Below are 13,815 nucleotides of genomic sequence, written 5' to 3'. Positions count from 1 at the left end.
CAGTGGGGGCACGCCCCCCCTTCCCCAGCCTTGTGCCTCAGAGGAGTGGGCTGATTCCGCGTCCCTGCACCCAGTTGAGGGGGCAGGCGGGCTTCACTGGTAGATTCATGTTCACATTTCCCACTCTGCCGTGTAAAACCAAGGTTTGGCAAATACGTGATTTTATTTATTTTTAATTTTTTAAAAAGTTTTTATTTACAGGGGTACCAATGAACAGGTTTTAAAAGAAAACCCAGGGGGCACCTGGGTGGCTCAGATGGTTAAGCGTCTGCCTTCGGCTCAGATCATGATCCCAGGGTCCTGGGATGGAGCCCCACATCGGGCTCCTGGCTCAGCGGGGAGCCTGCTTCTCCCTCTCCCTCTGCCTCTCTCCCTGCTCATGCTCGCTCTCTCTCTCTCTCTCTCTCTCTCTCTCTCTCTCTCTGTCTCAAATGAATAAAGGGCGCCTGGGTGGCTCAGTTGGTTGGGCGGCTGCCTTTGGCTCAGGTCATGATCCTGGAGTTTGTGGATCGAGCCCCGCATTGGGCTCCCTGCTCGGCGGGGAGTCTGCTTCACCCTCTGACCCTCCCCCCTCTCATATGCTCTCTCTCTCTCTCAAATAACTAAATAAAATCTTAAAAATAAAAAAAAAAAATCTTAAAAAAAAAAGAAAACCCAGGACTTTTTGGTCATGCTAATAGCCATATCAAAATACTTAATTCCCACTGAGAAAGGAGGAGGCCTCCGCAGGATTTAAGCTCTGGGGTGTCTTACCCCCCGGGGCAGATTTCTCGGCCTGAACGGTTCTCATCTGGAATGAACTGGACATTTTCATCCTTTATCTGGGTCACCCTTCCTCCTCCCAACACACTAAAACCTAGGGCACTGAGTAGTGAAGCAGTCAAGGTCAAGTCTGAGAGTGAAGTGCTAGTATTTTGCCACTTTCACGGTCAAAGGACAAATTCATGGCTAACCTACAAGAAGCTGACAGAAAAAGTCATTTTTTTGATGTAATATTCACCATATTAAATGATGTGTTAAAAAGGTTGGTTCCAATCTCCGAGGACCCTTTTCGGAGACCATGTGACAAATTAAGGGAATTAAAGAGTCCCAGAATACAGATTACGTTCAACCCCACTACACGATATTCTCCTGGAACCAAAGTGTGGTGTTTGATTACGATGTTCTCGTTAGAGAATCCCTCACATAGGAAAAAGAGGAGATGCTGATTTTAACAGAAATTCCAACAGTATTACAGTATTAACAGTATTTACTTTTATTTTGATTTAAAAGGATTTTGTTTATTTGACAGAGAGAAAGAGGGAACACAAGCAGAGGGAGTGGGAGAGGGAGAAGCAGGCTTCCCCCTGAGCAGGGAGCCCAATGCGGGGCTCAATCCCAGGACCCTGGGATCATGACCCGAGCCAAAGGCAGATGCTTAACCGACCGAGCCACCCAGGCACCCCTATTTTAAAAGGTTGTATTATTTTTTAAGATTTTATTTATTTTTTAAAAGATGTATTTATTTGAGAGCGAGAAAGAGAGAGTACATGAGAGGGGGGAGGGTTAGAGGGAGAAGCAGGCTCCTCGCTGAGCAGGGAGCCCGATGCGGGACTTGATCCCGGGACTCCAGGATCATGACCTGAGCCGAAGGCAGTCGCCCAACCAACTGAGCCACCCAGGCGCCCCTATTTTTTAAGAGTTTATTCATTTGTCAGAGTGAGCACACAAGCAGGGGGAGCAGCTGAGGGAGAAGCTGGCTCCCCACTCAGTGGCGAGCCCGATGCGGGACTCAATCCCAGGACCCTGGGATCATGACCTGAGCTGAAGGCAGACACTTAACTGACTGAGCCACTCAGGCGTCCCAAGTTGTTCCTTTATTACGTGGCCTTTATTAATCTGGGCACATTTCAGGGGTACATTCTCACCCCCCCCGAAGGTGAATGAGTGGAGCAAGCCCCAGTGGATGGGATACTCCTGCTCTGATAATGTGTATTTAGTGAACCAGGGTCATTTTAATGGAGCTGCCTAATTTGGGGGGAATGAATGGGGTGTGAAGCAAAGCCGACCCCCCCCCCCGCCGTTCACCATCTGCCTGTCATGTGAGGCTCACTTTTGCCACAAGAGGGAGCCACATGTTCACTTAGGGGCTGTCCCTTCAGGGAAGACCTTGGTTTGGGTTTTTTTTTTCTTTCTTCTGTTTGTTTTGTTTATCCGAATTTGAACTCCAAAAACTAACATAAAAATGCTGGACTTAATTCAGTTCGGTGTGGTTTGTTAAGCTAAGCGAGCGTGATTTATCAAACCTTACAACAAGATTTAACTCTTGAACTCAACACCCATAGATGGTGCTTTACAACAAAACAAAAAGATAAATGTGTTGGAAACATTAACTTGATGGGTTTATTTTTACTTTTATTTTGGACAGTGACTTTTAGTATGAAACCACATTTCTTTTTTTTTAAGTAGGCTTCACACCCAGTATGGAACTTCACAGGGGCTTGAACTCACAACCCTGAGATCAAGACCTGAGCTAAGATCAAGAGTCAGATGCTTAACCAACTGAGCCACCCAGGCTCACAGTATCCAGTAGAGCAGTGGTTTTGTTCTGAGGGAGCTTGTCAGAGAATTCACTTCTGCCCAGGGATGCACACAACCTCCCAGGCAGCCGAGCCCCAATGGGTCCCTTCAGATTGGTTGGGTCATGGGTCCGTGGTGACTCAGCTTGGGCCACAGTGGGCTCGTCCTGAGCTTGACCCATGTGTGAGAGCCTCTTGGAGACCCTGACGGGGAAATTTGCCACAGGAACGAGTCGGGTTTTCACTGGAGAAATCACAACTTTAGATTTCTTTTTGTGGCTCTTGGTGAAATGCTTTTAAAACATCGGATCCGTTAAAATATTGGGAAGTACTGGGGCACCTGGGTGGCTCAGTCGTTAAGCGTCTGCCTTCGGCTCAGGTCATGATCCCAGGGTCCTGGGATCGAGCCCTGCATCGGGCTCCCTGTTCGGCCGGAAGCCTGCTTCTCCCTCTCCCACTCCGCCTGCTTGTGTTCCCTCTCTCGCTGTGCCTCTCTCTGTCAAATAAATAAATAAAATCTTGAAAAAAAATATTGGGAAGTACTATTGTTCTGTATACTGCTCCTTCCAGTGCCTTTTTGTAAAAGATCTGTCAGGGATTTTTCTTAAATGACAAATTGTGATAATAGAGCACATATAAATAGCAGATAAGCTATTTAATTTCTTGGAAATGTTCTGAGTACCACTTAGGACTTACTAAAATAAAGCAGTTTATTTGAATAAACTCCAGGCTTCCTTTGTTAGATGTTTCCGTTTTACTCTCTTGGGGAAGAATTGCTAGGATGTCGCTCCCTTTCTCCTGCTTGATTCAGAATATAGTTATTCAGAGCTGCTTACATACATTTTGCAAGGTCACAAAACCTGGCATGGTTTTTTTATAATAAAACTCATCTTCCTGTTACAGAGCTCCTATTTTTATGCACATCGTTCGCCAGATTGGCTGTTCTTTTAAGATGCTTCAGAATGAGGATGTTTTATTTAAAAAAAACTAACCATCATGTCCTAACTCCAAAGACCTTTTCAGCAGCCATCAGGCAGTTGACCATTTCGATAGCTGATAGCCATTCATTGAGCCCCACCCCTGCCTAGGGGTGAGGCAGTGACTACTAATGTAATGCTCTCAAATCCTCAGAAGGATCCTGAAACACTGGTTCTCATTTCAGGACTGAAGAAGACACAAAGGCGAGATAACATAGCTACTAACTGGCAGAATTACGATTTAAACAGTTTGCTTTACACGTTTTTTCTTGTTTCCTGGTCACGTCCCTTCAAGATAGTCATTCAACATCCAGGAAATATTCACTGGGTGCCTACTGTGTAAGGCATCCTCTTAGGTGTTGGAGACGGAGCAGAAAGTAAAACCAAGCCCCAGGGTCGCCTGGCTGGCTCCGTCAGTAGAGCATGGGACTCTTGATCTCGGAGTTGTGAGTTCAAACCCCACGTTGGGCGTAGAGATTACTTTACTTAAAAAAAGATAAGACCGGGCGCCTGGGTGGCTCAGTTGGTTAAGCGACTGCCTTCGGCTCAGGTCATGATCCTGGAGTCCGGGAAACGAGTCCCGCATCGGGCTTCCTGCTCAGCAGGGAGTCTGCTTCTCCCTCTGACCCTCTTCCCTCTCGTGCTTTCTATCTCTCATTCTCTCTCTCTCTCTCTCAAATAAATAAATAAAATCTAAAAAAAAAAAAAAAAGATAAGACCAAGCTGGCTGTCCTCTCAGAGCCAAGCAGTTCATACTGGTTCCTCATTAAGTAATGAGCGAAAGAAGCAAGGTACAAGGAGGTGTGAATGGGGAAGTGGGAAGGTCTTTGCTGTTAAAAAATACTGATATTTGCTATTTGACTTTCTGATTGTGAAAATGAGAAAGGTCCCATCAAAGAACCCAGGTTTTGGCTAGAGAGCGTGACACTGCTAACTGGTATTGGGGAGGTCTCCAAGGATGAAAGCCAGATTCCCCCCACTTTGCCTTGAATCTTTTCTAACCACAGGTTGTATCGGCCATGTCAGCCTCAGACTTTCTTTTCTTTTTTAAGATTATGTATGTATTTGAAAGAATGAGAGAGCAGGAGAGCACAAGCAGGAGGAGTGGCAGAGGAAGAAGCAGGCTCCCCGCTGAGCAGGGAGCCTGATGTGGGGCGATTCCAGGACCCTGGGATCATGACCTGAGCCGAAGGCAGATGCTTAACCAACTGAGCCACCCAGGTGCCCAAGCCTCAGACTTTTTTTAAGATTAAAAAAAAAAAAAAACACACCAGGGGCGCCTGGGTGGCTCAGTCGTCAGGTGTCTGCCTTCGGCTCAGGTCATGATCCCAGGGTCCTGGGATCGAGCCCCGCATCGGGCTCCCTGCTCCGCGGGAAGCCTGCTTCTCCCTCTCCCACTCTCCCTGCTTGTGTTCCCTCTCTCGCTGTGTCTCTCTCTGTCAAATAAATAAAATCTTTAAAAAAAAAAAAAAACACCAAAAAACCAAAAAACAACCTGAATGAATCTAAAGTTATGAAAATTATACTGGTACTACCCAATACAGTAGCTCCTACCGCATGTGACTACTTAAATTTTAATTAAAATAAATTTTTTAAAAATCCAGTTCCTCACTCATACCAGCCACCTTTCAAGTGCTTTGTACTTACCTGCAGCTAACAGCCATGGCAGTGAAAATGCAGAGAAAGAACATTTCTCTCATGGAAAGTTCTATCGGGCACAAGGTATGTCACAGACATACTTGTGACCATTTTGCTTCTTCTGGATATGAGGACCTTTAACATATTAGAGTGTGTGACTTTAATTTTAACCACCCCTGGCCCCCCCTTCCATCAAACTAAGACAAAAACACTATTCTCTTGAAGTGGGGGGAAAGGGTATCACAAGTTTGCACATGATTTTCTGTAAGCTTTGCTCGACAAGAAGGGATTGTCTTAGTCTCTCACTTTGTATCGTATTCATGAGTGTATTAGGGTTCTGGAGAGAAAAGGAAGCAATAGTGTATAGAAGACATAATAGAGATTGATGATGGGGCGCCTGGGTGGCTCAGTTGGTTAAGCAACTGCCTTCGGCTCAGGTCATGATCCTGGAGTCCCGGGATCAAGTCCCGCATCGGGCTCCCTGCTGAGCAGGGAGTCGGCTTCTCCCTCTGACCCTCCCCCCTTTCATGTGCTCTCTCTCTCCATCTCTCATTCTCGCTTTCAAATAAATAAACAAATAAAATCTTTAAAAAAAATAGAGATTGATGATGGGCGTTGGCTTCTGCCATTTTGGAGGCTGACGCGGGCCACGATATGCTCTCTACAAGTTGGAGAAGCGGAAGAGCAGGTGACAAGACACCCCAAGACCAGAAGCAGGAGCTCCAGTGACTGACGACAAGAGAAGATGCATGTCCCAGCTCAAGAAGAGGGAATCTGCCCTTCCTCTGCCTTTTTTTTAAGATTTTATTTATTTATTCATGAGAGACACAGAGAGAGAGAGAGAGAGAGAGAGAGGCAGAGGGAGAAGCAGGCTCCCAAGGAGCAGGGAGCCCGATGCGGGACTCGATCCCAGGACCCCGGGACCATGACCTGAGCCGAAGGCAGACGCTTAACCATCTGAGCCACCCAGGCGCCCCGACTGCCTTTTTGTTTTATTCAGGCCCATGGCTGCCTGCCCACATTGGTTTGGGCAGATCTTTAGGAGTCTACCAATTCAAATGCTAATCTCTCAGAAACACCCTCACCTGACACACCAGAAATAATGCCCAGCTCTCTGGGCATCCTTAGCCTGGCCAAGTTGACACGTAAAATTAACCATCACAGGGAAACCCTTCACGACCCCGAGATCAAGAGTCACGTGCTCTACTCACTGAGCCAGCCAGGCGTCCTTCTCTCTCTCTGGAAGAAAGACATGAAAGTTTAGCACAGTGCCAGGTATGTGCAAGGTCTATGACACAGACTGGCATCCTCTCTTCATCTTTATAGGATTCTGTAGATTTAAAAATATATTTTAAAATGTAGAGCCGTTGGGCCCTCTCAGTTAAACTCTAAGCATTTTGTGGCCCAGTGGCAACTGGTTTTAAAGTCTCTTTCAACCCTGCACCTTTTGAAAACTGTCAGCTTCCATGAGACTTGTCACCCCAGCCAGTGATGTTAGGGAAGGAGGGTGCACCGTGGTGTAGTACACTCCAAAGGAAAAACACACACAGGTTGAAATCCTGACCTTGGCTCTGGTCACGGGAGTTGATGATTCATGAGAACATCCTGTATGGCCCCCCTTCTAGAGCCACTTGGGGACTCAAACCATGAGAGAGGACAGCGTGAGGAATCCAGGCAGGTCTTGGAGGCTGTTGTCCCCCTAGACCTGGGGGTTTTACCAAGGAATCCTTGAGCTCCTTCCAGCTTCCAGCTTGGCCTCCCCCTTGTCGCCTCCAAAAATAGAATTTGGAACTTACTCCCCATGTGACCTAATGCATGTCACACTCGTGGGCAGGAAGTGAATGCTTTCCTGCCAGTCCCGAGCCATCCCCAGGAGATGGTCTGGGAAGGAATGCCTTCTCTGTCTTACTTCACGACAGAATGTCAGCACGCTTATTGTAAGTCTCCTTTCTTCAGTCCAAAAACATGGCATGCTCTTCAAAACGGCAGCAAAAGAGCTCTTTTTCGCCACCATCCTGCTCCGCGTGGCTGGCTGCTTCTCGCCATGTCTTCTCACAAGACTTTCAGAATCAAGCGATTCCTGGCCAAGAAACAAAAGCAGAATCGTCCCATTCCCCAGTGGATTCGGATGAAAACTGGTAATAAGATCAGGTATGGGAGCCTGGGTGGCTCAGTTGGTTAAGCGACTGCCTTTGGCTCAGGTCATGATCCTGGAGTCCCGGGATCAAGTCCCGCATCGGGCTCCCTGCTCAGCGGGGAGTCTGCTTCTCCCTCTGACCCTCTTCCCTCTCGTGCTCTCTATCTCTCATTCTCTCTCTCTCTCGAATAAATAAATAAAATCTTAAAAAAAAAAAAAGATCAGGTACAACTCCAAAAGGAGGCACTGGAGAAGAACCAAGCTGGGTCTGTAAGGCATCACATGTCATGAGATGACACACCTAATTGGCATACATATTTAATTAAGCTGCATGAAGATCATGTGTTCTATCATTCTGTAAACATCCTACCTGGCCATAGACTTGTCTTAACATGGAAATGATTTTTCTCTCTGACTATGCCTCTGCACCAGTAGGTTGGTTCAGTAATAAATGTGAGACCTCTCGGCTCTACTACTGTTGTGTTTCTGATTTGCGAAGTACTGAATTCCCCACCTGTCAGATCATGCACAGCACTGTCAGAACTTCCTGCAGTGATAGAAATGTCCCTTGACAACCAAGTATGTAAAGTGTGGCTAAGGGGTGCCTGGGTGGCTCAGTGCCTTAGGCCCAGGTCATGATCTTAGGGTCCTGGGATCAGGCTCCCCACTGAGCAGGGTATCTGTGTGCCCCTCCCCTGGCTAGAGCTCTCTCTTCTCAAATAAATAAAATCTTTTTTTTTAAAGATTTTATTTATTTAATTGACAGAGAGAGAGAGAGAGACAGTGAGAGAGGGAACACAAGCAGGGGGAGGGGCAGAGGGAGAAGCAGGCTTCCCGCGGAGCAGGGAGCCCGATGCGGGGCTCGATCCCAGGACCCTGGAATCATGACCTGAGCTGAAGGCAGACGCTTAACCAACTGAACCACCCAGGCGCCCCTCAAATAAATAAAATCTTTAAAAACAAAACAAAAAAAAAAACCCGGCAGCAAAAGAGGTGAGATTGGCTAGATTCAGATGATCCTGGGTGTTTACGCTTCCTAAAATATGGTCAGCTATTAGTAATCATGCCCTCCATCCCCTTGACCCCTGTTCTGGGCTCTGTGCGGCTCATAAAAACGGTGAGGTCGGCTCATTAGGGAAACACTCACATCCTCTAGACGATTAGAGCAGACAACAGAATTTGGCTTGTTGACCCAACATATGGCTGACTGAAGTAGGCAGGCCATGGCTCGAAATGTTTGGCAATAGTAATTTGGGGTTTCCGGGATTTGCAGTAAGAATCGGATGTCCTTATTTCATCGTGACTGTGTGTCAGCGTGTGAGGATACATAGTGAGCAGGACCCGAGATAGTCTGGAACATCCACGGGTTGGGGAGGAAAGTGACACCCAAGCCCGTCATTAATTGCCTTTCCATGTTGAGATCTCTCACAATGTCAGGTACTTAGCGTCCCTGAACTGTTCACTTACAGATGCTTAATTTTATGTGAGGTATATTTTACTACCAAAACAAACAAAACAAAACTTAAAAAAAACTTTTGAGGAGAAATGACCTTTTTTTTTTTTTTAAAGATTTTATTTATTTGACAGAGAGAGACACAGCGAGAGGGGGAACACAAGCAGGGGGAGTGGGAGAGGGAGAAGCAGGCTTCTCACCGAGCAGGGAGCCCGATGCGGGGCTCGATCCTAGGACCCTGGGATCATGACCTGCTCCCCCTCTGGCTCTGGCTGTCTTATTCCTGAGGGATGAGTGAGGACACTGTTTCCCTAGCTACAGACCTTAACCCTCCATATGGACTGAATTGTGCGCCCCGCCCCCCTCCCCCCATTCATAGATTGAAGCCCAAACCTCCAATGTGAAGATATTTGGAGACAGGGCCTTTAGGAGGTGGTTATTTTTAGATGAGGTCATGAGGGTGGGACCCCCATGATGGGATTTCTAACTCTCTTCCTTCCTTCCTTCCTCTCTTTCTCTCTTTTTCTTTCTTTCTTTCTTTCTCTCTCTCTCTCTTTCTCTTTCTTTCTTTCTTTCTTTTCTTTTCTTTTCTTTTCTTTTTTCTTTCAATTCAATTAGTTAACATATAGGTGTATTATTGGTTTCAGAGGTAGAGGTCAGTGATTCATCAGTCTTATATAACACCCAGTGCTCATTACATCCCGTGCCCTCCTTAATGCCTGTCACTCAGTTACCCCATCCCCCCCCCCCCCCCCCCCCCAGCAACCCTCAGTTTGTTTTCTATGATTAAGAGTCTTATGGTTTGGGGCGCCTGGGTGGCTCAGTTGGTTAAGCGACTGCCTTCAGCTCAGGTCACGATCCTGGAGTCCCGGGATCGAGTCCCGCATCGGGCTCCCTGCTCCGCGGGGTTTTGCTTCCCCCTCTGACCCTCCCTCCTCTCATGTGCTCTCTCTCTCTCTCTCTCTCATTCTCTCTCTCTTTCAAATAAATAAATAAATAAATCTTTAAAAAAAAAAGAATCTTATGGTTTGTCTCCCTCTCTGATTTCGTCTTGTTCTATTTTTCCCTCCCTTCCCCTATGCTCCTCTGTTTTGTTTCTTAAATTCCACATATGAGTGAGCTCCTAGGATAATTGTCTTCCTCTGACTGACTTATTTCACTTAGCATAATACCCTCTAGTTCCATCCATGTTGTTGCAAATGGCAAGGTTTCATTTTTTTTGATGGTTGAGTAGTATTCCACTGTGTGTGTATCATCTTCATCCATTCATCTGTTGATGGACATCTGGGCTCTTTCCATAGTTTGGCTATTGTGGACATTGCTGCTATAAACACTGGGGTGTGGGTGCCCCTTTGGATCACTACATTTGTAGCTTCAGGGTAAATCCCTAGTAGTGCAATTCTTGGGTTGTAGGGTAGCTCTATTTTCAACTTTTTGAGGAACCTCCATACTGTTTTCCAGAGTGACTGTACCAGCTTGCATTCCCACCAACAGTGTAGTAGCGTTCCCCTTTCTCTTCATCCTTGTCAACATCTGTTGTTTCTTGACTTGTTAATTTTAGCCATTCTGACCGGTGTGAGGTGGTATCTCATTGTGGTTTTGATTTGTATTTCCCTGATGCCGAGTGATGCGGAACATTTTTTTTTTTTTAAAGATTTTATTTATTTGAGAGAGAGAGAGTGAGAGAGAGAGAGCACATGAGGGGGGAGGGTCAGAGGGAGAAGCAGACTTCCTGCTGAGCAAGGAGCCCGATATGGGACTCGATCCTTGGACTCCAGGATCCTGACCCGAGCCGAAGGCAGTTGCTTAACCAACTGAGCCACCCAGGCGCTCGTGATGCGGAACATTTTTTCATGTGTCTGTTGGCCATTTGGATGTCTTCTTTGGAGAAATGTCTGTTCATGTCTTCTGCCCATTTCTTGATTGGATTATTTGTTTTTTGGGTGTTGAGTTTGATAAGTTCTTTATAGATGTTTGGATACTAGCCCTTTATCTGATAAGACATTTGCAAATATCTTCTCCCATTCTGTTGGTTGTCTTTTGGTCTTGTGGACTGTGTTTTTTTTTTTTTGCTGTGCAAAAGCTTTTTATCTTGCTGAAGTCCCAATAGTTCATTTTTGCCCTTGCTTCCCTTGCCTTTGGTGATGTGCCTAGGAAGAAGTAGCTGTGGGTGCCTGGGTGGTTCAGTTGGTTAGGCGACTGCCTTCGGCTCAGGTCATGATCCTGGCGTCCTAGGATCGAGTCCCGCATCCGCCTCCCTGCTCGGCAGGGAGTCTGCTTCTCCCTCTGACCTTCTTCCCTCTCGTGCTATCTCTCGTTCTGTCTCTCTCAAATAAATAAATAAAATCTTTAAAAAAAAAAAAAGTAGCTGTGGCTGAGGTCGAAGAGGCTGCCTGTGTTCTCCTCGAAGATTTTGATGGATTCCTGTCTCACATGTAGGTCTTTCATCAATTTTGAGTCTATTTTTGTGTGTGGTATAAGGAAATAGTCCGATTTCATTCTTCTGCATGTGGCTGTCCAGTTTTCCCAACACCGTTTGTTGAAGAGACTGTCCTTTTTCCCATTGGATATTCTTTCCTGCTTTGTCAAAGATTAGTTGACCATAGAGTTGAGGGTCCATTTCTGGGTTTTCTGTTCTGTTCCATTCATCTGTGGGTCTGTTTTTGTGCTAGTACCATACTGTCTTGTTGATTTCGGCTTGTAATAGAGCTTGAAGTCAGGAATTGTGATTCCACTAGCTTTGGTTTTCTTTTTCAACATCTGTTTGGCTATTCGGGGTCTTTTCTGGTTCCATACAAATTTTAGGACTATTTGTTCCAGCTCTGTGAAAAAAGTTGATGGTATTTTGATAGGGATTACACTGAATGTATAGATTGCTCTGGGTAGCATAGACATTTTAACAATATTTGTTCTTCCAATCCATGAGCATGGAATGTTATTCCATTCCTTTGTGTCTTTGTCAATTTCTTTCATGAGTGTTTTTTTTTTAAGATTTATTTATTTATTTATTTGAGAGAGAGAGAAACAGCATGAGAGGGGAAAGGGTCAGAGGGAGAAGCAGGCTCCCCACCGAGCTGGGAGCCCAATGTGGGACTCGATCCCAGGACTCCGGGATCATGACCTGAGCCGAAGGCAGCCGCCCAACCAACTGAGCCACCCAGGCGCCCTCATGAGTGTTTTATAGTTTTCTATAAACTAAATCCTTTGTCTCATTGGTTAGGTTTATTCCTAGGTATTTTATGGTTTTCGGTGCAATTATAAATGGGATCAACTCCATGGGGCACCTGCGTGGCTCAGACAGTTAAGTGTCTGCCTTCGGCTCAGGTCATGATCCCAGGGTCCTGGGATTGAGACCCGCATCGGGCTCCCTGCTCATTGAGGAGCTTGCTTTTCCCTCTCCCTCTCCCCCTGCTTGTGATCCTTCTTTCACTGTCTCTCTCTCTGTCAAATAAATAAATAAAATCTTAAAAAAAAATGGGATCAACTCCTTAATTTCTCTTTCTTCTGTCTCATTGCTAGTGTATAGAAATGCAACTGATTTCTGTGCCTTGATTTTATATCCTGGCACTTTGCTGAATTCCTGTATGAGTTCTAGCAATTTGGGGGTGGAGTCTTTTGGGTTTTCCACATAGAGTATCATGTCATCTGTGAAGAGTAAGAGTTTAACTTCTTTGCCAGTTCGGATGCCCTTTATTTCTTTTTGTTAACAAGGCATCTTTCTTGATTAAAACTCTTCACAGTGTAGGAATAGAAGGACCATACCTCAATATTATAAATAGAAACCATCTACGAGAAACTCACAGGGAATATCATGCTCAATGGGGAAAAACTGAGAACTTTCCCCCCAAGGTCAGGAACATGTCAGTGATGTCCACTCTCACCACTGTTGTGCAACATAGTCCTAGAAGTCCTAGCCTCATCAATCAGACAAGAAAAATGGATTAGTGTCTTTATAAGAAGAGGAAGAGACCAGAGTACACTCTATTTCTCTGCCATGTGAGGACATAGCAAGTAGGTGGCCATCTACAAGCCAGCAAGATGGCCCTCACCAAGAACGAACCTCCTGGCACCTCGATCTTGTATTTGGAGCCTCCAGAACAGTAAGAAAGGAATGTCTGTTGTTCAAGCCTCTGGTCTGTGGTGTTTTGTTATAACAGCCCAGGATGACAAAGACACCCTCAGAGTGCAATGGGTGTTTGCTTGTAGGGATGTCTGCAGACCTGGGATGTCCTGACCCTCTGCTGTCAGAGGGAAGGGTGCCTGAAGCACTGGTTGGTACACTTCTTAGAGAGTATGCCCCCAAAGTGCCAAGATAATCACCTCCTACCTTGCTGCTACAGAGGCCCATGGGGAGATCACAGAGAAAACATAGCCACACATACAGACATGACTACCTTTTCTCTATTATGAACTTTACAATGTTGTCTTGGCCCTCAAGCTTAGAGAAGGGAAGGAAACTAACTTGGCCTGGTGTCCATATATGGATGTCACTCTCTTTTTGGGGTAATAAAAATGTTCTAAATTTGCTTGTGGCAATGGTTGCACAACTCTGACTATACAAAAGTCATTGAATTGTACTCTAATTTTTATTTATTTTTTAGTAATCTCTATGCCCAACGTGGGGCTTGAACTCACAACCCCGAGATCAAAAGTCACATGCTCTTCCAACTGAGCCAGCCAGGCTCCCCGAATTGTATACTTTAAATGGATGGATTGTATGGTGCATAAGTATAAATTGTATCTCAGTAAAGCAGTTTAAGTGAAACCAGTAATTCTATGCTAGAGCCAGTTAAAGGGGAGGAATGAAGGGAATAATGGGATGGGAGCTAGGGAAGCCTAAGTTACAGACAGACATGCCACACTCAGTGGTTCTTAGCGCAGAGTGGGGGGTAGCTAGACTGACCCATAGGGGGCATTTGGAAATGTGGGTGTTGGTTGGTTGATTCTGTGACTTGGGAAGTGCCATTGGCATTGAGGGGATGAGAGCCAGAGAAGCTAAACATCCTGCAATGCCCACGTCAGTCCTGCACACTAAGAATTATCCCAACTGGG

The 13,815-nt window shown here is 45.8% G+C and overlaps 1 non-coding gene across 1 annotated transcript; it reads right to left on the bottom strand.

Moving 5' to 3' along the window:
- Positions 1 to 13,373: 13,373 nt before the first annotated feature.
- Positions 13,374 to 13,446, bottom strand: TRNAK-UUU (transfer RNA lysine (anticodon UUU)). Its single transcript has one exon. It is a non-coding gene; the product is annotated as a tRNA-Lys (tRNA).
- Between the last annotated feature and the right edge of the window lie 369 nt (positions 13,447 to 13,815).

Source organism: Callorhinus ursinus, unplaced genomic scaffold (genome assembly GCF_003265705.2).
Source record: "Callorhinus ursinus isolate GAN/ISIS: 27379988/994484 unplaced genomic scaffold, GSC_fseal_2.0 scaffold70, whole genome shotgun sequence".
In the NCBI taxonomy this organism is placed as follows: domain Eukaryota; kingdom Metazoa; phylum Chordata; class Mammalia; order Carnivora; family Otariidae; genus Callorhinus; species Callorhinus ursinus.
Note: the sequence above shows the minus strand (reverse complement) of the source record. Positions and strands in the feature narration are given on the sequence as shown.